The sequence below is a fragment of the Pleurodeles waltl genome, chromosome 1_2 (assembly GCF_031143425.1).
Source record: "Pleurodeles waltl isolate 20211129_DDA chromosome 1_2, aPleWal1.hap1.20221129, whole genome shotgun sequence".
Classification (NCBI taxonomy): Eukaryota; Metazoa; Chordata; class Amphibia; order Caudata; family Salamandridae; genus Pleurodeles; species Pleurodeles waltl.
This window is the reverse complement of record NC_090437.1, coordinates 76,943,373-76,967,750: the sequence shown is the minus strand read 5'-3', so window position 1 is coordinate 76,967,750 and position 24,378 is coordinate 76,943,373. Positions and strand designations below refer to the sequence as shown.

The window sequence follows — 24,378 nt, the reverse complement described above, 5'->3', positions numbered from 1 at the left end:
GAGTTACAAAAAGATGGGAAGTTATTTTGTTTTTGTATGCGTTTCATGCAATTATAAAGCAATAAAAAAAATCTTTACAAAAAAAAAAAGTCTGCCAGCCCAAAGGTCAGTGATAAACTGGCGGTACCAAAACCCACACTGTTACGCCAACAGAGCTACGCCCACAGCATTATGACCCACAAATCACCGCGGCGGACATTCAACCGCGGTAAAGCATTGGCGGTACATACTGCCGTGCTCAAAATACACATAACCTAACAAAACAACACTACATTGGTCAATTCAAACTACACACCTGACATCCATACACACACCACACCCACAACACTATAAAACACACACACACACATTACCCACATCCCTTTGTGCTTAATACAAATAGCCATTAGAGAGAGATATAGCAAGAGCAACCACACAACCAGAGCCACAGAACACCATCACTCATACACCATCCATGAACCTCACAGCACACACCCCAACACATCGCCCCACACACCCTCACACACACCACTCACACTACACCCATGGCACCACAAAGACACCCCAGGTTCTCAGAGGAGGAGCTAAGGGTCATGGTGGAGGAAATCATCTGGGTAGAGCCACAGTTATTCGGATCACAGGTGCAGCAGACATCCATCGCTAGGAAGATGGAGCTATGGTGGAGAATCGTGGACAGGGTCAACGCCATGGGACAGCACCCAAGAACAAGGGATGACATCAGGAAGAGGTGGAACGACCTACGGGGGAAAGTGCGTTCTGTCATAGCAAGACACCAGATAGCAGTACAGAGGACTGGCGGTGGACCCCCACCTCCTCCCCCACAACTAACAGCATGGGAGGAGCAAGTCTTGGCAACGCTGCATCCTGAGGGCCTGGTAGGAGTAGCAGGAGGACTGGACTCTGGTAAGTCAAATCTTTACTACTTTCACCCCCCTACCTGCATGCCATCACATACCCCCACCCCTACCCTCACCCCCATCACCCCACCACCTCACATACACCCCACCATCACAACCCACCTATCCCAGTACCCAGCACTGCATTCAACAACAATGCATGGACACCACTCACAGCCCTGCATGGACACCCATCACCACAGCATACACACTAGAGAGAATCACCTAGCCCACAAAATAACTACTCACATAAGGCAAAGCTGACAGGGCACTCACAACCATAGAGACCAACACACCTATGCAAAAGATGTCACACGCAGAAACAATAATAATGAATTTACATCCCCACAGGTCCCACACCCAACGTCACCGGAGCAGAGGTGCCAGAAACATCCAGGCCCCCCCAGAAGAGGCCCACAGTGATGCCAGCAGCTCTGCTCCTGGGATCAGGATGACCAACCTGGCCCATCTGGGACCTCCGGACAGTCGGTTACCCAGGCACAGTCCCATACCACCGCAGAGCCTCCCCCCTCAGGAAACACCACCACAGCACCCACACAGCGGGCCCATACCTCTGTCCCCAGGACACGTCAATCAGCAGTGTGTCCCCCACTACAGGGACCCCAGTTCACCCCATAAACACAGGATGATCAGTGACCTGGAGTCAGTGGCAGTGGACACACGGTTCAGGCGACAGAGGCACAGGACAACAGGGAAACTGGGAGGACTGCTGTGCGACAGGGGGAGGACACGCCCAGGGAACCAACTCTCCACGAGGCACTCAGCAACATCCTGGGAGCATACCACCTTTCCCAGAAGACGATGGGCCAGATACTGGCCAAGTTGCAGGAGACCCAGCGGCTGCAGGAAGGACAATACCTAGGGATCAGGGAGGACCTGAGCGACATCCACACCACCCTAGTCACCATTGCAGGGGTGCTGGCAGATATGGCCAACACCATGAGGGAGGCAGTGGTGCACCAACGGGCCCCTGACACTAGCCACACCGATGAACAGCCCTCCAACTCCGCTGACGCTAGTGGACAGGAAGCCCCGCCACAGGAACAACAGGCCACCAGCACCCCCCCTGCAGAAGGAGAACCACCACGCAAATGGTCCCTTCGATCCAGGCAGAAGCCAGAGAACATTGCCAAGACCCCCGCCAAGAAATAAGACTCTCCTGATTGTCACCCTTGTGTCCCACTCTGTCACCCTGTCCACCTTGAACTGCCATTGCTCCTCTTCCTATGCCCGCTGTGATACAAACAGACTGGACTCTATCCTGGACTCTCCTCCACCATCCCCGCCTATAGCAATACCCCATCCACTTATTAGCCCATGAATAAACATCCTTGTGAAAAATACAAGTATTGAGTCTGTCAAGTGATTGAACTATGTATTCTTTTCACAATCTGTAGACATTGCAATTCAACTGTGCAGTCATGTATACTTAGGTATGACCTGTAGTTTGCTGCAGTCAAAACACCAGGAGCCAGAGTGGGGCACAGATATCTGTGAATAGACATGTCAAAGGGTACAGTAAGTGGCAAAGCTAAGTTGTGAAGCATACAGCAGGCCACGATGATCTGGCACACCTTCGTTGGTGAGTAAAATAGGGATCCACCTGTCATATGGAGGCACCGAAACCTGGCCTTCAGGAGGCCAAAGGTTTGTTCTATAATTCTTCTTGTTCGCCCATGTGCCTCATTGTAACGTTCCTCTGCCCTTGTCCTGGGATTCCTCACAGGGGTCAGTAGCCATGAGAGGTTGGGGTAACCAGAGTCACCTGCAAATACCGAGGGATACCAGTTAGTCAGACACTAACCCTTAGGGCCAACCCCACACCCATATACCAACATCCACTGGGTGGGGATCATGGGCTCACCTATTAGCCACACCCAGTGCCTCTCGAGTTGAGCCTTCACATATGGGATGCTGCTATTCCTCAGGATAAAGGCATCATGCACAGACCCAGGATACATTGCATTCACATGGGAGATGTACTGGTCCGCCAGGCACACTATCTGCACATTCATAGAGTGAAAGCTCTTTCGATTTCAGAGCACCTATTCATTTCTCTGGGGGGGGGGACAAAGGCAATATGTGTACCATCGATTGCCCCAATAATGTTGGGGATATGTCCCATTGCATAGAAGTCAGCTTTCACTGTGGCCAAATCCTCCACCTGGGGGAAAACGTTGTAGCTGCGCATGTGTTTCCTCAGGGCAGACAACACTCTGGTCAGCACGTTTGAGAACATTGGCTGTGACATTCCTGCTGCCAAGCCCACTGTCACTTGGAAGGAGCCAGTTGCGAAGAAATGGAGCACAGATAGGACTTGCACAAGAGGGGGGATCCCAGTGGGGTGATGGATAGCTGAGATCAGCTCTGGCTCCAATTGGGCATACAGCTCTTGGATTGTGGCCCTATCAAGTCTGTAGGTGAGGATAATATGCCTGTCCTCCATTGTTGCCAAGTCCACCAGGGGCCTGCACATGGGGGGATGTCTCTATCTCCTATTCATCCTCAGTGGTTGTAATCTAGGGACCAAAACGATGAGCATCTGATCAGTTTTCAACATTTCCTAAATGTACAGTGCATTGCATGTCGTCACAGAAACAGTATGTGGATGTTTAGCCCCAAAATGTGCCTATGTGTGCTGTGACGCAGTTAGGTGCCATGGCCTGCCCCCCCCCCCAAAATGGCGGCCGCCTGTCCTGTGTGGATGGACAGGTGGAAATGAGGTAAAGCCGCTGATGTTGTGCGCCATTGCGGGAGGCGGTCGAGTACCGCTGTGCAACTCCTCATTGGTTAACATTGGGCCCTATGGGTTACAGTAGCTATTGGTGATGTACGCCGGCGGTGACGGTAAGCACCGCCGCGGACGTGACCGCCATTTTCTATCTCTTCACTCACTTGCTACCTGACCTTCAACAGGAGAGGACCTACACTACAAATGCTGCTGTGACCTGTGTCTGGAACTGACCATGGCTCATGTCACTGGGGAAAGGGCCCATGCCCTCACCGCTGCGGAGTTGGAGAGACTAGTGAATTGGGTCCTACCCCAGTACCGAATGCTGTGTTGGCCTCCAGACCAACAGGTGAGTACACTGTGAGCACGATGCATGGTGCATGAATGCATGAAGTGCTATATGTGAGGGCCTCGTGTAAGGGGAGGGTGGCTGAGGGGTCCTGGGCAGCATGTTGCATGTATGGTGGGCAATGTATGTGCGTGCAGGGAAGGGAGGGATATGGTGGGCCATGAGTGTAACAGGCCGGACGATATGACTGATACCTTTTTCTATGTTTATTTCTCTGCAGGTCAGCGCCCAGGACGGAAAAAGGGTATATGGCATGCCATCGCAAAGGAGGTGTGGACCCTTGGGGTCTACAGCAGGTGGAACACCCACTGTCGCAAACGATGGGAGGACCTGAGACGCTGGGCACGGAAGACTGTGGAGGCCCAGCTGGGGATGGCCTCCCAAAGAGTAAGGGGTGCCCATCGAACCCTGACCCCCCTGATGTTCTGCATACTGATGGTGGTCTATCTCGAGCTGGATGGGCGCTTGGGGACATAACAGCAGCCACAAGGGGGTGAGTACAGTTCCCAATATAATACTTGTGTGTGGTGGGGTGGTCTCTGGGTGGGGGATGTGTGCCTGTTGGTGCCCCTAGGCCAGGCTGGACATTGCAGGGTAGGTTCCATGTTGGGCAGAGGCTGAGGGACTCCACCTCCAAAAAAACTAGTGGGCATCCACTACTGGGCAGGGCTCTGTGGGTCTCAGGTATGCTGCAACTAGCGTTAGGTATTACTTTCCGTGGCCTGGTGACTAGCATTGTGACTGGTAGTGCACTGCCTAGTGCGTAGGGCTGTTCCCTGTGTGTTGTGTACACCAACAGTGGTGTTGTTGCTGCCATTGACCAAGTGTATCCTCTGTCTCTTCCCCCCCTTTTAGTTTTGTCATCCTGTCCTTCTGTGCATTAGCATCATCTGGGGGAGGAGCAGAGGCACCGGTGACAGAGGGAGCTGCATCCCACAGGGTCCAGGAGGCAGAATCCACCGACTGTGAGGGCACCAGTGGGATGGAGGGTGAGGGGAGCACCACGGCAGAGACAGGAGGGGACAGTTCTGAAAGTGATACCTCCTCCGATAGAAGCTCCCTAGTGGTGGCGGACAGTTCTGTGGCCACCCCAACTACAGGTACAGCCGCCACCCCGTACCAGCACCGCCCTCCCAGCAGCCCCTCGGCGAGTTTCCCGTGCCCGCTCACCCAGGAGGGTGGGCATCTCCTTCGCCCCAGGCACCTTAGGCCCTGCCCTAGTTAGCCCTGATGCCCTGAGTGAGGAGGCTATTAACCTTTTGCGATCCATCTCTGTTGGGCAGTTAACCATAGTGAATGCCATCCAGGGCCTGGTAGGGCATTTGCAACATACAAATGCATTCCTGGAGGGCATTCACTCTGGCATGGCAGCCCAACAGATATCATTCCAGGCTCTGGCCTCCTCCCTGATGGCAGCCATTGTTCCTGTCTCTAGCCTCCCCACTCCAACTTCGTCTGCCCACTCCCAGTCCCATTCCCCTGAACCCCAACCTATCCCAAGCACACATTCAGACCAGCATACACCCAAGAAAATACACAGGAGTGGCTCAGGCAAATACAAGCACCACACATCATCCCACAGGCACTCACATAAACACCATCCAGATGCTGCCATAACAACATCCAGGGCCTCCATGGTGCCCCCCTCCTCCTTGTCGTCCACCTCCCTCCCAGTAGCGTCTCCACTCACACCTGCATGCACTACATCCACACCCACTGCCTCCATCACCATCATGCCTATCACTACACGCCCCTCACTGGCAGTCACCACCCCCACATCTATTCACACGTCCCCTGTGTCCTCTCCCACTGTGTCTGTGCCCCCTCCTCCCAAAGTACACAAACGCAAGCACCCAGACACCCAACAGCCATCCACCTCACAACAGCTTCCAGCCCATGCACCTGCACCCAAACACAGCAGACAGACACCTCCTAAAACCACTCCCTCTTCCTCCACTCCCAAACCTTTACCCTCTTCCCACCCCAGTGTCCCTAAGAAGCTTTTCCTCTCCGCTGTTGACCTCTTCCCTCCCCTTCCCCCTGTCTTTCACGTCGGACCAGGTTTGGTAGAACCCAGGCTAGCACCTCAGCCACCCAGTCCAGGGCCACTGTAGTTTCGGCAGCTACTGCAGGTGTGAGAGGCTCCAAAGAGACACCCATCAGCACTGGCAGTGTGCCTGCACCAGTTGCCAAGGGGAAGGGCAAGGATGTACCACCAGCTGCCAAGGGCAAGGAGGCACCACCAGCTTACAAGGGGAAGGGCAAGGTGGCACCACCAGCTTACAAGGGCAGGGGCAAGGAGGCACCACCAGATGGCAAGGAGGCACCACCAGACGGAAAGGAGGCACCACCAGACGACAAGGGCAAGGAGCCTACCCCTGCAGGCAGGAGGGACAGGAGACCAGGTGCTCTGACGGAATCTGAGCCCCCAACACCAACCATGGCACTTCAGCCGTCCGAGGCTGCAGGGGAAGGGCTGTAGCCTCCACCCACCACTTCCAGCACCGCCACCTGCACCGCCATCAGCACTGCCACCTGCTCCGTCACCAGCACCACTGCCAGCAGCAGCAGCCCCAGTGGGCAGCCATCCGAGGCTGCAGGGGAAGGGCTGGAGCCTCCACCCACCACTGCCACCACCGCCACCTGCACTGCCATCAGCACCGCCACCTGCACCACCACCAGCACCACTGCCAGCAGCAACAGCCCCAGTGGGCAGCCGTCCGAGGCTGCAGGGGAAGGGCTGGAGCCTCGACCCACCACTGCCAGCACTGCCACCTTCACCGCCATCAGCACCGCCACCACCACCGCCACCAGCACCGCCGCCAGCACCACTGCCAGCACCACAGCCAGCAGCAGACCCAGTGGGCAGACGTCTGAGGCTGCAGGGAAAGGGCTGGAGCCTCCCCCCACCACTGCCAGCCCCGACACCAGCACCACTGCCAGCACCGCCACCTGCACCGCCACCTGTACCGCCACCAGCACCACTGCCAGCAGCAGCAGCCCCAGTGGGCAGCCGTCAGAGGCTGCAGGAGAAGGGCTGGAGCCTCCCCCCACCGATGGCAGCACCGACACCAGCACCGGCACTGCCACCACTGTGCAGCCGTCGCCGCCGGTGGATGGTCTGTAGTCCTGCCTCCATGGAGTGTAACACATCCTGCCCACTGCAAATCCTGTGGGTATAATACACAGGTGAGAGACTGTGACTTTGCACTCCCAAAGATCTGCATCACAGGGCGCAAGGCCCCCTCCAGAACAAGTGGAAGAAGCCATCCACTCACCCCCTCCTTGCCAGGATGAAGCACTCTGGGCACAAGGCCCCCTTCAGAACCAGTGGAAGAAGGCATGCACTCACCCTCTCCTTGCCAGGATGAAGCACACTGGGCACAAGGCCCCCTCCAGAACCAGTGGAAGAAGCCATCCACTCACCCCCTCCTTGCCAGGATGAAGCACACTGGGCACAAGCCCCCCCCCCCCCCAGAACCAGTGAAAGAAGGCATCCACTCACTCTCTCCTTGCCAGGATGAAGCACACTGGGCCCAAGGCCCCCTCCAGAACCAGTGAAAGAAGGCATCCACTCACCCCCTTCTTGCCAGGAGGAAGCACACTGGGCCCAAGGCCCCCTTCAGAACCAGTGGAAGAAGCCATCCACTCACCCCCTCCTTACCAGGATGAAGCACACTGGGCACAAGGTCCCCTCCAGTACCAGTGGGCAAACCACCCACTTGAGAGACTGTGGCCTTGCACTCCCCAGGACCAAGCAGTGGGAAAACCATCCACTAGAGAGACTGTGACTGTGCACTCCCCAGGACCAAGAAATGGGCACACCACCCACTTGAGAGACTGTGGCCTTGCACTCCCCAGGACCAAGCAGTGGGCAAACCACCCACTTGAGAGACTGTGGCCTTGCACTCTCCAGGACCAAGCAGTGGGCAAACCACCCACTTGGGAGACTGTGGCCTTGCACTGCCTAGGACCAAGCAGTGGGCAAACCACCCAATTGAGAGACTGTGTCCTTGCTCTCCCCAGGACCAAGCAGTGGGCAAACCACCCACTTGAGAGACTGTTGTCTTGACCTGCCCAGGACCATGCAGTGGGCATGTTGCCCCCTCCAGGACATGTGGAGTTGTACCATCTTCTGGCTGAGGTGCCCCCCCATTTCCCATCCTCCTGAGGTGCCTGTGTATTTTTGACCTGATGCCCCAGCAGTGTTCTCTCCGTGTTGATGCAGGAGTAAGATGGGGCCTTGGCCTATGTGAAGTGGCCCTGTGGCCCACGGACATTATGGACTGGGCAGTGTCCCTCCATTTGTATATATGTAAATATTGTTTTGAATTTTGAAGACGTTTTTCTGGATTTTTATCTTATTATACACACTTTAATCACTTCCTTTTGTCCTTTCATTATTTCTGAGGGGTACGGAGTGGATGTGTTATGTTGTTGCATCTGTTTGGGTGTATGTTGTTGGGGGTGGGGGTGTTGTGTATTGCGTGTGTGTGTCACTCTCTTTTTCCTCCCCCCTCCCCTGTGTGCTAGGTGTCAGTACTCACCATGGTCATCGTCGCCGGCATTGGTATTCCTGGTGTAGGACGAGGTAGACCAGCATGGGAAAGATCTAAAGATCTGCAGTTCGGGCTCCATGGCGGTGTGGTTGTTCCCTGAGTGACCAGAGGTTCGTTCTTTGACTTCTGAGATCTGTTTCTGCTGTGCTTTTGTTGTCGTTGGTACCGCCCCGGAAAAGGTGGCGGATAGGCCTCTTGTAATACAGTGGGCAGAACCTTGTCTTCCGCCTGGCTGTTGGCGGTTACCGCTGTGGTGCTTGTTGCTACCGCTGTGGCGGTCGGTGTGTTAAAGTGGCTGTCTGTGTTGGCGGTTTCCGCCGTGGTCATAATTCCATTTTTGTACCGCTGGCTTGTTGGCAGTATTACCGCCGCTTTATCACCAACCACCAGGGTTTTATTGTAGGCCTAAATGTGAAAACAATATTTAGAAGTCACAAGCAGTCAGAAGGTTACTTAAGGTCCTGAGGGACTGGTGTAAATCCAAAGTTCAAGCCGACTGCCATGAAAGGTAGGGCGGCTACAGAACCCACGCAGGGTCTGCTTAAACAGTAGTCCAGAGAGTCCTATCTTTTTATGTACGAGGTCTTTGCCATGAGTGCAGAGACTCCACAGTCATAAAGATACTACCTGTAAAATACCTTTGTGAATAGGGAAAACATTGTAAACTTACAAAAAGGTGTAAGTTTACCTTTGTGAATTGGGCCTATTGTCTTTAATTTTCTGCACTGCATGTTTCTGTATCAACCCAATAGAATGTTATGTAAAGTTGCGCTCGTTGGTATACAGAAAGTTTACTTTTTTCACTGATATTCTGGTCAACATTTGTAAGCACATACATCTACAGCAGTGAGCCTTGGAACGATGGACAAGAAGGACATAAATGTGAACGTGAAAATACGAGAGTTCAAAAATGGAAACACAAATACTGAGGGCCTGATTACGACCTTGGCAGATGAGATACTCTGTTACAAATGTGACGGATATCCGTCTGCCGTCTTGCAAGTTCCATTATATGCTATGGAACTTGTAAAACGGCGGGTGGAAAATCCATCACATTTGTGACAGAGTATCCCATCCGCCAATGTCGTAATTAGGCCCTGAGTCTTAGATTATCCTTTAGCCTGGTATGCCTTCAATGATGTAGAGACCAGGATTGATCTATATATATATACACAGAAGCGGATGAGCCAAGATGGCATCAAAATAACAGTGGGTCTTCCGACCTCTATTAAATTTTCTCCTGAATGAAGGTATCTGAGTATGACAAGTGAAAGACTATGGAGGCCTCTAATGGATGGTGCAGCACCTGGCTATACGGGCAGAGCTGCAGCCACTTATGGTGCTGGCAGCAGCATTGGTGGGATTGACAGCCCTGGTACTAACTAGTCAGCAATCCCTGAGCAATCTGGAGCCTGCTGAGATTACTGGTAGAAAATACAGGCACCATACACAACACCTACACTGTAGGTACTTTTGCATGACAACAGGACCCGGGGTAGCGTGAGGCCTTGAGTTTAGTTATCCATCTGTTACACACACAATGTAAGTGCAAGATATGTCTAAACAGTGGCCATTTTGGAGAGCAGTGGGAGCAACATTTGTGGATAACTGTTTCCTACCTGTTACCCTAAGAAAATCAACATTCTGGGATACTGAATCCTTCAAAACATCCCAGAAAGAGGGGGCCAAGACAGATTTCCTTGCATTTACCAAACCCACTAGAAAGTTGCAGGAAGATGAAAGATAGAAGAATCAATTTTCCTTTGAGTTTCCTGAAAGCTACTCCTTTCTAGAAATGGAGTGATGCATCTGCCTGGAACTCTAAGTTTGAATAATTATCAGAGACAGTCCTGGCACTGGAGGCTATCTGGAGAAATCTATGCAGATTGCAGCAGGCAGTGTCAAACAGAACTGATAGGTGATCAGGGACCTCCAGGATGACTTGAGGCTTACATAAAACCAACAGTGTGTAACAGATAGGCGAGTAAATGAGGCCATTGCAAAAGACCTCAAAATACTGGGAGTTTTCTGAAGATGTGAAGCAATTATATGAAGTTAGACATCCCACTGTAGTCGACAGTTCAAGATTAGAAGAGATGTTACTGTCTCCTTGAGTCATTGAGGTCATGGGATGGAATGTGGGGGGATAGTGGCTTTGTTATCATGGATACCCTCATGATTCACAATCTGAGGTCTGGCATGCAGAAATGGGAAGGGACTGATATGTGATCCAAGGGGACATATTCACATGTTAGTTAGTTGTGAATTACTTTTGGTATTTTTTATAACATTGTCTTAAGCTTTTGATGTCTCTTGTGAGGATTTCCATATTGGTCAATATTTGAAATTCTGATTAAATCTTAGCCTCAAAAATAGGTACATGCATAAATTGAATTTGCATTATTTTTTTAAAATTGCATCTAAAGAATATATAAAAATTAAGAATTATTTGGTCTCACATCTGGAAGAGGAAAAAGTGAAGACTCGGAATTGAAAACAGAAATACGATGGATAATTTTGAACAGGGTCCAATTGGTAAAAATAATTAGAATCAATGCAACTGGAATAAATATGACAGGCCTAGAAATGACTGAGCTGCAAACTTTCCAATTACTAACCAAATTAAAAACAAATGTACATTGGAAATCATGAAAGGGGATCTAACTGGACAATGTGAACAAAAGAGACCACAATACGACCAAGAGAACAGTTTGATTGTGGTCTGGAATTTCAATAAAAATGCCTCCAACAGTCCCATACCACACAATAGTTATATACCAGGAAATATGCTGAATGATCTATGCAATATTGCCATGAGGATAGCCAAACAGATAGAATTATACAGGAAGAATCGGAAAAAACAAGAAAGAAATGCTAAAAGAATTCTGAAACAAATCATGGGATTGTTATTAAACCATCAGGCCAGAGGGTGATACAGTCATAACGAACTGTGATGAATATCTGAAAGAAGCACATAGGCCTGGAAGACAGTACCTGTTGTCGAGGACTCAACCAAGATTTGACCACCAGTACAAGATAGAATTTCTATCTATAATACATAGATTGGCAATGATAGGTATATGAAAAAGTGATATATTTAGCAATGCAACAACCTGTATTTCAACTTAATATTTCTTAAAAAAGATCCAGGAAGATACATTTATCAACCAGACTGATCATAAGTTCAACTGGTTCGTTACTTGACATTTCTGTTTTCCTGGACATCTTTTAGTTTTGATTTGTTGACACCTTCTCCTCTTTCATTAAGGAGACTACTGACTTCTTGCAAAAAAATAAACACATCACCTGTTACGGCACCTATAAATCAGCTACAAATAATGTGGCATTTCATATACCAGGATAGAAAATGAGAAACAAATAAAGGCCTGTAAAGACATTTTGAGAACACTACCAGCCAACACCCAGGAACATAAAGATATGTTAATAACTATGATGTGAAATTAGGTGACACACAAAGTATTTATGCTCAGTGCTCTTCAAAAACTTCAAAATCAGGATATGGCCATGGAAACCTCCTTTTCTCCCACCCATGCAAATTTCTTCATGGTTTGGTGGGAGAAGGAGGTGACCTATGCAGTAGCGAAGCAGCATGTCATGGTGTGAGAAACTGAGTTGTTAGTTGATTGAGTGTCAGCCCTGGTCACGCAGCAACTACAACTGCTGTCAGGGTGAGGCACAAGCTAACCCTAAATTAGCCTGTGTTCAACTCTCTGGCAATGTGGCACAGAACAGTCAGGCTTAACTTAGAGGCAATGTGTAAAGTATTTGTGCACTACTTCAAACAGTGATAAAGTGAAAACACTACACAAAAAATAGAAACATAGAGTAAAATGTAATAAATAGGACAAGACCAAATGACCAAAATCCAATCAATAGAACCAGAGTTGTGAATTTTTAAAGATTTTGGTGAAAGTAGCACCAAAAAGCATAAAGCACCAGCTAAGGATATATGTTGTGCAGGACTGGGTCAAAGTCACACTTTCAGGCTGACCACTATAGAGCGTGGGTCAGCTACTGTCACCACGTTAAGCCCACTGAAGTTTACCCTCTCAAATTTGTGCCAAAAGTCCTGTTCATGATAGCCGTGAGGAACAGGCAGAGCGTTGCTTGAGGGTGCTGGTGTAGTGAGAAGAGCAGGCCATGCATCGCGAGAAGCATTGCTGGAGTTTCTCATTGACTGTCCCCCGCTAGCGGTCAATGCTGTAGCGTGAAGAGGCGGCTGGCAGAGTTTTGCATTGATTCATGGTGCAAGAAGCGAGGTCCTGGTGAGAACTGGTCCGTTTGCAGTCACAAAGATCCCAAAAGCTTGAATACAGCACCCTTAACCACACCAATGGTCCAGGACCTGAGGGGCATCACTTGGGGGTTAGGAATTCACTGCAGCTGTGTACAGGGGTTGGTGCAGTATGTTGGGTAGCTGTTTATGTCCCTGAGTCTCAAATCAAGAGGCCAGCAAACTAGCCCTTGGAGTCACTCTAGTGTCCTGAGTTCAAGGGTGAAGTTGCAGGTCCAGTTCTCTTCTCACCCACGCAAGGAGACAGCAGCCAACAGGTCAACACAGCAGGGCAGTAGTTCCTTCAGAAAAGCAGTCCTGCAGAATGGAAGTCCTTTCAGCAGCTCAGCAGTCCTTCTTCCTGTCAGAGTATCCACAGATCCAGAAATGTACTGAAGAGTTTGTGTCTGAGTCCAGTATTTATACCCAGTTGTATATTTGAAGTGTGAGAAAAGCTCCTAAAGGTTTCTCTTTGAATTTCCCAGTGTTGGACCTGGCCCTTGTGCCAGGTTCATCCCCTGACCTTTTGCCTAATTCCTCCTATTTTTCCTGACCTCTCGCTGTTGGCTCTAGGACTCTGAGCACTTTATCACAGCTGACCAGTGCTAAAGTGCAGGTGCTCTCCCATCTAAAGTTGGTATGATTGGCTTATACCTAATTGGCATATTTAAATTACTTGTAAGTCCCTTGTACAGTGGTATCTCTATACCCAGGGCCTGTAAATTAAATGCCACTGGTGGGTCTGCAGTGCTGCTTGCGCCATCCACTGAAGTAGCCTTTCAAACCTGTCTCAGGCCTGCTAGCGCAGGGCCTGTGTGCGCAGTTTCTGCCACAGGGACCTGGCATCTAAATTACTTGCCAGGCCCAGAACACCCCTTGTACTACATGTAAGTCACACCTAAGGTAGGCCCTAGCTAGCCCTATGGGCAAGGTGCCATGTATGTAGAAGGCAGGACATGTGCCAGGTTGCATGGCCTGTCCTGGTAGTGACAAACAGCCTAACTTGGTGTCTCACTGCTGTGAGTGCTGCATTCTCATAGGATTGCATTAGAAATGCCCTGCCTTATGTGTGAGGGGTATTGTCTGATTTATGAGGGGTAGCGTAGCCATGTTTGGTATGGTTGTAATGGTGATTAGAAAAGCTGCTTATAGGTGTAGGTGTATTTTTTTATTACTATTACAGAAATGCCACTTTTAGAAAGTGCGCATTTCTCTGTGCTTAGGACTCTTGTGTTTTGCAGCTTGACTCCAATCCACGTCTAGGCAGAGTGACAGTTGGGGCTTTGTGCATACTTTTCAGACAGCCTGTACACAGGGAGGGTGGAGGTGTCACAGAGGTGCATCTGCATACTGAATAGTCTTCCTGGGCTGAGAGAAGGGAGAGGCAGGGCACACCTACATTTGTAAAGGCTGTGCCCTGGCCTCACACAATAGGGTCGTTTACCCCCACCTGATGTTTGGAGCCTGTGTTGGAGGAGGGAGGGGGCACTCCCAGAACCAGTTGTAACTGGTCGGAACCTCCTCTCCCCTATCATTGTAAAACACTGTATACGTACAGGGGAGTTTTCCCCACAATTTGGAGACTCTTGAAAGTGGACACAGAAATGCTGGAAGGACTCACCATGGACCGCCATGGACTGCTGCTGCTGTGCTGACCTGTGACCTGCGTGGTCACTTGAAGGACTTGTCACTTGCTTGCATCCTCTTTGTGCTGGCCTGTTGCTGGGCCCCTCCACCTGTGGGCCTTTTTCAATGAACTCTGCTCCCCAGGGGCAGGGTGCCGTGGCCCCTGATCCCTGTAACATTGTGAAGCGCAAGTAGTGCTTCATACCTTGACAAAACTAGCGCTTTAGAAAGCGCATCATCTTTTGATCCTTAAAGTGCATTTTGAGCGCTCCTTATTGCCCAGAGACACCGCCACAACCCAGGCTCCTCAAAAAGAGTAAAGCACTTTGTGAAGCACTTGTTGTGCCATGAGGAAATCACCTCCGCAGCCAGGGTGGGCATGAGAAAGCCGAAGATTTAGGAACTTGGAGAAAGCATGCTCATAGCGGTGCCCCCGGGGTGAAGTTCACTCCGAGGAGCGCCCCCGGGGCACCAGAAGGCCCTTACTTGGGCCCAACACCGCTGCGAGCCGGGAGGAGAGACGGGGACACTCGCGCACCAGGCCAGGTGCGGGCGAGTGCATACAGGCGGCCTGAGGGGGAAGGAAGACCTCATCAGAGGTCTACCTTTGGATCCCAGGGCCGCCCTGGAAGCAGGACACGGGAGGCGAGGGAGAATCCCTCTCCCCTATGCCCTGCGCTAGGAGCGTGATCGCTCCGGTGACGCGGAGGAGTTGCTGCAGGACCGCGGGCTGGGCAGAAGCCTCATCAGAGGCCCCCCCGCGCCACTGGTCCCATTTTTGTGGCTCCTTTGTGGGCCGGTGCCAGTATGTTGGTCCTCCCCGTGGGAGGGCCAGTGAAGGCCCGAGGGGGGGCCCTCAGAGATCGTGGGCCCCAGGAGGGGTCCGTCATTAAAGCAGAGGGGGTGCGAGGCGCCCCCTCCTTTCTGGATCAATTGCTGACCTTGGCCCTCCCTCGTGAGGGCCGGTGGAGGCCCGGTGGGCCCCCAGCAATCGCGAGCCCCAGGAGTGGCCCTTCAATAATACAGAGGGAGTGCGTGCCACCCCCCTCTACCCCGGAAGTCTCCAGAGGCCCCAGTTTGGCGCAGAGGAGCACCGGGGGCCCATTTTCATTCTCTTGGCACTGGAGGTGCCTTCATCTTAAACCAGTTACTGCTCAAAGACCATAAATACAACAAAGGTTCTTTTTAAAGACTTTATTGACTTATATGTTGCCTACTTGTTTTAGGGTGTTTCATATGTGTATGCAAATATTCCTTTTATGGGCATAACATGCTAATATGTTTTTCTGACTTGCCATACGTTTTATAATGTTCGTAATATAGGCATTTATGATATTCTTATGACAAGTGCTTTGGTGTAATAACGTGTTTCCTGACTACTTCTTATGTTGCAGAATACTGAGTAACTTGTGTGTTATATGTGACTACTGCTAGTTTTGCAGAGTAACTAATGTGTGACGTTCTGACAACTGCTAAGGAAGCAGGATATTACTGATATGTAATGTTTGGTCTAATAATTGCATTGTGTACAATACAGTATATTTTCATATAACTTGGCATTGTGTTTCCTTTGTGGTGGGGATAGTGCATCACGTGTGCTGTGTGTGTTGTGCAAATGCTTTACACATTGCCTCTGGGATAAGCCTGGCTGCTTGTGCCAAGTTTCCAAGGGGGTGAGCAAGGGTTATCTTGGACGTGTAACTCCCTTGCCCTGACTAGAGCTTGTGGGTTCTGTCTCGCTTAGGTGCATACCCTAGCCAACCAGAAACCCCATTTCTAACACCCCGGCATCCTGCCTTCCTTGCCCTGGCTCCAGACTAACTACAGAGGTATGCAGCCCTTTGTGTGGAGGCAGGACACAGCCTATTCAAGCGTAAGTACGGCTGCGTTGATCCAGAGGAGGGGCTGCGTTGCTCTTGCAGGCAATGTGTCGCTTCCTGATCGGGCAATGTCAGTGATGTGTTGAGGTCCAGAAGCGATGAGTACTGGTTCCGATTGCATCAGAGCTGAGTCAGCCAAGCCAGAGCTGCGTTGTAAGTTGGGGTGGCTGCGTTGCACAGTTGGCAAGGGCTGTTTGTGGCTTCAGTGCAGGCAATGGCAAAGCGGCATTTCTGCAGCAGGATAAGTTGGTCCCAAGTGAAAGCGCCGGTGTCATTGCGTCAGTTCTTGTGTTGCAGCACCACACTCATCTGCAAGGGCCTTTGACTGGATATGGCACCACTTGGCAGAGCAGGACTCTCAGTAGAGGAGTCCAGGTGCTGGTAGCAAGATGTAGGTGAAGTCTTTGATGTCCCTGAGACTTCTGAAACAGCAGGCAAGCTCAGTCAGGCCCTTGGAAAAACTTTAGATTGCAGGATTTAAAGAGCTAAGTTCAGTCCTCTCACTCCCAGGCAAGAAGTAGCAGGCAGCAGGCCAACACAGAAGAGCAAACAGCAAAGTGGTAGTCCCTCCTGACAACAGTGCAATCCTTCTTCTGGGTAGAATGTCCTCAGTCCAGAAGTGTTCCAAGGATATGGTGTGAGAGGCCCAGTACTTATACCCAACTGTACCTTTGAAGTGGGGGAGACTTCAAAGAGTAGTTTTGATTTGCCCCAGTTCCCTTTCAGCTCGGTCCTGTCTGCCAGGAGGCCTGTGGGGGGGTATCAGTCTTTGTGCAGAGTCAGCTCACTACCCTTTGAAGTGTGAGTGCTAGCCCCTCCACCCTTCCTACCGAGGAAGACCCACTGGTTTGCAGATGGAATGCAGGGGCAGTGGAGTGTCCTGTGTTTTACGGCTGTCTGGATGGAATGCATAGATGTAGTTGTCACCTACACCTTACAGACCAGACGTGGATTGGAGGCAGGCCAAGGCACAGAATGGCTAAAGTAAGAAAATGCCAACTTTCTAAAAGTGGCATTTTCAGACTAGCAATTTAAAAACAACCTCTACTAAAAGATGTGTTTTCAAATTGGGGGTCGAGAGACACCAAACTCCATTCTTCTATCTTTTCACAATTGGAAAAAAGATGTTCTAAGGCAATCTCCACACTATCCTATGTGGGAGATTGTCCTTGCAATAGTACAAAAATGAATATAAGAGTTTTTTCACTTCCTGGACTTTTTAAATACACTTGGAGCTAACCAGGGCCTACCTTAGGGTTGTCTTGTATGTAATAAAAAGGAAGGTTTGTGCTTGGAAAGTAGGTAAACTTTCCTGGTCGAACTGGTAGTTTAAACTGAACACACAGACTCTGAAATAGCAGGCCTGAGACATGTTTGAAACCAGTGCTGCAGGCCCACGAGGAGCATTTGACATACAGGTCCTGGACACACATACTGCACTTTACTGGGGACTTATTAGTAAACCAAATATGCCTATCGTGGAGAAGCCAGTGTCACCATGTTTTAGACACAAAGCATATGCACTTTAGCACTTAATAGAAGTGGTAAAGTGTGCACAGTCCTAAAACCAGCAAAAACGAAGTTCACCCTCACAGTCAAAACAGGAGGTCAGAAAGAAAAAAGTTGGGGTAAACCATGACAAAAGATGCCAGGTCTAACAGTGAGTGAGAGACAAGGAGAGCTTCAAAAAGTGTAAGCACTCGTGGACGTGTATAAATATGTACAAATGGATGAACCCACATAGCTGCATGCTTGAAATAATCAAAGGCTTTTATAAATCCAAGTTTTTAATGCTGAGGTTTGGCTTATCACCAGCAAGCAATGCATTGCAAATGTGGGTGCCAAAACCTAGCCCAGCGCTATGCAGACTGCGCTTAGATTAAGAAGAAAATCTTTTGCACATATTGTGTATATGCTGAACCCTGCAAGCTGAATGCAGAAAGTTCTTATAGAACAGCTTTCACATTCATGGAATTAGATCATGCCATCATGCCCTCCGTTTCGGATTGCAAGGCTTGAGTCCTCAGGTAATAGTTCGCCTGGTAAAGTTCATCACCATGGCTAAGAAATTGCTCAAAGCTGGGTCCACAACGACTTGAGTTAGATATTAACGCACACAGTCGTCTCAAGCAAAAGCCATGATGAACCTCAAAAGTCCCACGGAATATCGTAGTCAAACAAAATGTAAAGAGGACAAACTGTCACTTGAGTGAACTTTACAAATTGAACCAATGAGCTACGGCAGAGGTCTTGATGCACTCTCTGTAGCACTTTCCAAAAACCTACAGTTTAACATTGTACGCCATTGCACTACAATGGATAATGTATTGAAACAATCAGCAGGCACAGCAGTTATTAACAATTGACTTCTGCACATTTTAAGACCTTTATTTTAAGATTTTTGCACAGTTTGAAGAGGTTTAATTGAGGCACGGGTATCAGACAGCATTAACAGCATAAGGTTTAAACATGTTTTTACAAGGGTCCTCTGTTTCTGTACCTGTTTTTATCCGCTTTCTTTTTCCTATTTGCATTAATTTATCACGTAAGGGTTTTAATTAATCATGACATTCAATTCACCTAACCTCTCTATTGTGTGTGACTGTTTAGAGGGAATACATAAAGCCCAATTGTCAGCTACACCCAGTCATGTGACCTAGTGACAGGCTACAGGCACTAAATGGATAAGGTAGAAAATGCTAACCTTCTAAAAGTGGCATTGTCAAAATTGTAACTTTAAATCTGACTTCACCATAAGTTAGGAATTATCATTACAATTCCAAAGACACCAAACATGAGCTAGAGACCAACTCCCATTTGGAAATTACAGCTAATTAAGTGTAATAAGTTAACTCCAATGTTGTCCTATTAGGTAGGCCTTGCAACAGTGAAAATGAATTTAATTTTCACTATCAGGACATGTAAAGCGTAAAAGCACATGTCCTACCTTTTAAATACACTGCACTCTGCCCTCTGGGCTGTCCAGAGTCTACCCCAGGGGTGACTTTTATGTATAAAAAAGGAAGGTTTGGGCCTGCCAAATAGATTATTTCACCAAGTCGAAATGGCAGTTAAAACCTGCACACAGAGAGTGCAGAGGCAGGCCCGGGACATGTTCACAGGAGCTACTTTAAGCGAGTGGCACAATCAGTGTGGCAGGCCCAACAGTAGAATTCATGTTATGTGCCTTGGGCACATGTAGCACCACTTTACTGAGGATTAAATATGCCAATTGAGTGTAAGTCAATTCTACCATGTTTAAGGAAAGAGCACAGGCACTTTAGCACTGGTGAACGTGGTGAAGTGCACACAGTCCTAAGGCCTGCAAAAATGATTCAGCAAAAAGTGGAGGATAGAGGCAAACAGTGTAGGGGTAATCCTGCAGAGAGGACCAGGTCCAACATACGGAGAAAGTGACACTTTGGATTGGTTTTCTAAATAACCTGGCCATTAACTGGGTTGAAACAGTGGAAGCTCCGGAACCCTTTATTGGAATATTAAATTATTAGATTCAGATGTTTCCAACTTGAAATGTACTTACTGTAGCAGCAAAAATGAAGTAAGCTGCCTAGATGTAAATGTGAAAGTGGTGATGACCATCTGATTTATATTTTTGAGCGCCTGTGCCAAAATACGTATATTAGCAGTTCAACTAAAATGGTAAAACATAAAATTCTGCAGCAAGGGCAACAATAAACTGAAAGCCTGATTTTGATTCTGGTGGAGGGAATACTGTATCACAAATGTGAAGGCTATCCCGGCCGCCTTATTACAATCTCCATAGCATAAAATGGGATAGTAATACGGTGAATGGGAAATCCATCATGTTTGTGATAGAGTATTCCCTTCCGCCAAGACCTAAAAAAGGCCCTAAGATTGCTCTTATCCCATAGCCAAGCATTTTGCTGAATGCCATGATGGTAATGCAAGTTAGTTGACGTACTGCAGCATTAAATGTGAAGAAATGTGATAGAGGACGTTGATTGGATAGAAATATAGAGACCCTAGAAATCCTGAAACATACTTCAAGTAAGGAGTGAATATCCCTGTTGTGGTACTGAAAATTCTGGACCCGTGTTATAAACATCATCGTATCACAACGATTTTGGTATCAGCAGACCGGGAATGATTAGAATAGTATGCACAAGCATTGTATTCATACTCGGGTAACGAAATCACCCGAATATCAGAGTTTCCGTCCTGAACCCTCGTGTTCCACTTAAACGACAGCCATTTTGTGATTACCCTCACATAGGCCAATGTCTAATGCTGAAGACGAGTCTGAAGGACACGTACATCTTTGCTGACTCCTCTGTGACCTGGGCAAGCTGACTCCATTGCCTGAAGCCAAACCTGTTCGGCCAGTTTCTTTCCCAGTGGCCGAATGAGATTAGTATCAAGGCACAACACATCATAAAACCTTTCCTCACACACAAACCATGCCTAATCTTACACACACCTGTCCCTGTTTCTTTCTTTATGACTTGCTTTACAAGGAGGAGGTGCCCGTTTATATTGGGGGTCCGTCAATATCTGATGAAAGTACTAAGCCTTGCCGGGTAATTGATTGAGGGCTGGACAAACTGAAATATGGGCTTGTCATCATAAACCTGCTATTTCTTTGTAGTGAAAATATGTGAATGGTCAACTGTAAAATAAGGAATGTTTGCCCAAAGCATAATATTTTGTATAAAAGAGAAGGTTAGCTTTCCAAAGGGAGCAGTCTCCTGAGAATATACACCGTGTTGTACTTCTAGGATACCTGTTGCTGGCTGCAGCCAATAAACAAGATCTTTGACTTCACCAAGAAGACTCTGTGTTTCTGTAGTCTGAAACAGGAAGGACTCGAAGTCTTAGGGTGTGTTCCCTGGCACCACTGGGTTCTGAAAAACCCAGTACTTCAGTTGGCGCCCAACGTGGGGCGATTTCAGCGGTACCAGTCCAAGCCAGAGGTTCGTGAGGAGCTTCGTGTGAAAATTCTGGAGGAAGGCCGCCACTTCATCGACCCCTGTATGTCGACGTGGTCCGAAAGTCTTTGCTGCGCGGTTCCCCGCTTCCCGACGGCTACGAAGGACTGCTGCCCTGACTATCGCCCTGTTTTGGACCCTTGATGATTTGGTAGAGCGAAACGATAAACAAGTCTTCTGATGACGTCATCGATACCTCAGTTAAGTATAAGTGGAGCGTCTCCCAGTCCTTAGTTTGGTTCTTAGTTTGGTATCCCCTTGGGATCTTTGATTTGGAACTTGCAAGTACCAAAGCCGAGGGATTCGTGTATTCACGAGACTATCATATTCGATAATCCTTTGAAGTTTGAAGCTAGACTAGAGAGCAAAGATGCCTGGTCTTAGCAGATATGGAAATTTGTTTTGTCTTGGTTATAATAGGGATTCCCGATTGGAGGACTCGTGTCCGGTTCCTCCGATTGGAACTCCAACCTATGAACTATATGTGAAACATGACATAGGCCCCCTCACATATAATGAAGTATGGATCCGATACACCAGGAGAGATGGTGTTTTAAAATGGCCCCAATATGGTAGTTTTGACACAGAGATTCTGAATAATCTGGAGGTTAAACTTTTCAAGAAGAAAGCCCGGCCGGCGATGTTTGACTCTTTCCGCCTATGGCGTAAGGAAGCCAAACAGAAGGAAATTAAATTAGCAAAGAGAAATAAGAGGGAAGAGGGTATCTCGATAATGCAAGCTGCCATGCAGTTTAAAGATGATGAAGAAGAACAGATGAATGAGCAGTTGCACAGGCAACGTAAATTGGTGACCGATAAATGTTATCCAGTTTTTCCGCTTCTTCAGCAAGATGCAGCAAAAGAACTTGAGAAAGATCCTTTAATTTCACACTTGTTGAGTTTGCCACCCCCTTATGCGCAGAATGCTACAGCACCCCTGCAACCTTTAGCTGTGCAACCTCCGGTTATTGTGCCTCAGGTTCTTCCACAGCCGCCAGCTCCTTTTCAGTTGGCTCCTACTACTATGGCGCAGCCCCTTCAAGGGCCGCCGACTTCGCTACCTGCTTCATCTGTACCTTCTGCGACTTTATGTACTACATCGACTGCCTCTTCTGGTGTTCTTCCTGATACTGCCTCTGCGTCTGCTTCTGCGTCTGCCTTGCCTCCCTCTGTTTTTCCTCCTGTTCTTTCATCAACTTCTCCTTCTGTCCGACAGAGAATGACAGATACTGTTGCCAGCCTTATATTTCCTCTCTTTGGGTCGTCTGGTGTGACCCCAGATTCGGAGCGTAAACAGTCGCGTAGTCAACTGCCTAATTCTCAAGAGAGAGAAATGTTGGACCGTATGGCGCGTAAATGGGTTGTTTACCCTTTAAGATATGATGTAGAGTCTGTTATGGATGTCTTCCGTCAATGGGGAGCACCGAAACAAAGATACGTTTTTGAGAAAATGTGTGCTTTCCTTTGTGAGGAATTGGAAGATAATGATTTGGAAACAAATCCGCCTGATTTGTGCAGAGTACGGTTTGAGTTTGCAAAGGGCACGATTGTGGGTCCCGATGTTGAGACAGCAGTTGCGACGTTGTTGTCCTTTAGGAATAAGGATCCTTCTCAGTCATTGTTCCAACATGACTCCTCTGTTAAAAAAAAGGTGCAACAGTACCCAATGAGAGAAGTCCCTCCGGTATGGAAGGACGCCGTTGCGGCTGATGTTGCTAATCAAATTGATGCTGTCCCCGCTCATTTTCAGCGTGTTTGGGTACATGTTCCGTGGAAGCGAGCTGAAGTTTTAGCCCTTAAGCAGACTTTGCCTGATCCCCGTAAAAACCCTGCAGGGTATTATAAGGAATTATCACAGACTGCAGACTCATGCATTATGAATTTAGCCGACATAGACATGTTATTTGGGAATGTTGTTCCACAGCCTTTGTGGGGATTGATTCGCCATACAGATCATGCGCAAGAGTTAGGTGACTCATGGGCTAATATTAGTGCTGCAAATGATAGACAAGTTGGTGGTGCCAAACCTGAGCCTTTGGTAGCAGAACTGCCTGCTAGGATCATTACTTACATGAAGACTTTAATGCCTGCGATGTGTGTGAATTGGGATAAATTGTCTGCGTGTAAGCAGAAGAAAGATGAAACAGTGTCTGATTTCTTCACCAGGTTTGAGGAAACGTTTATCGACCACAGTGGTCAAGATATGAGTACAGAAGGTGGTCAACGGTTGTTCGTCGACAAGTTTGTGCACAATTTACTTGCCGAGCTGTGTAAGAAATTGAAGGATTCAGAGAGTTCTTGGGCCGTTTCCTCTTCAGCACAAATATTGGCTACTGCACAGTACTACGAAAATAGGGATAAAGATGAGAAGGATAGAGCAGACAAGAAAACTAAAGAATTAAAGACGAAGGTTCTTTTACAACAGGCGTATCCGCCACGTGGTGGTCAGAGTAACTATCAGCAACCTCAACAGTTCCAGAGAAACTCGCAAAGGTTCGAGTTTTCTCAACCACGTGTTCCTGTAGGTCCCAATCAGTGTTCATATTGTAAAGAAGAGGGTCATTTCAAGTATAGTTGTCCTATTTTGTTACAGCGTACGAATGGTGCTTCTGGCGCAAGAGGTCGAGGTGTTCAACAAGCTCCTAGAGGTAGGGGACGTGGAAGTTTTCCCCAGAACACGCATTCCTTTCCGTCTCAAAACTCAATGAATAGTTTTGACCAGCAACATAACGCGTCTGGTAGGACGGCTCAGTACTATGCTGACGACTACTATGCAGAAGATGAGAATCTGGAAGGTAATAATTGCTAGGACAGCCATAGACGAAGAGAGGGAGTTTTTTTAGTTCCAGTGGATCAGAATGGACCTTATGTTAAGGTGATTACCTCAGGTGTGTCGGAGCCTTTTCTGTTGGATACTGGTGCTACAAAGAGTTCTATTATGCACTCAAAACTCCCTGGCGCACCTTTGTCTGGCGAGATGAATGTTTCAGTAGGTTTTTCTGGCTCCCCGGTTAGGAACCCGATTTCTAGTCCTATGTCCCTTTCTGTTGGACCT

At 48.6% G+C, this 24,378-nt stretch overlaps 1 protein-coding gene across 3 annotated transcripts in view; it reads right to left on the bottom strand.

Moving 5' to 3' along the window:
• The window catches only part of TMOD1 (tropomodulin 1), a 476,820-nt gene that overhangs the window by 149,156 nt on the left and 303,286 nt on the right, over nt 1–24,378 (bottom strand). The window lies entirely within an intron of this gene.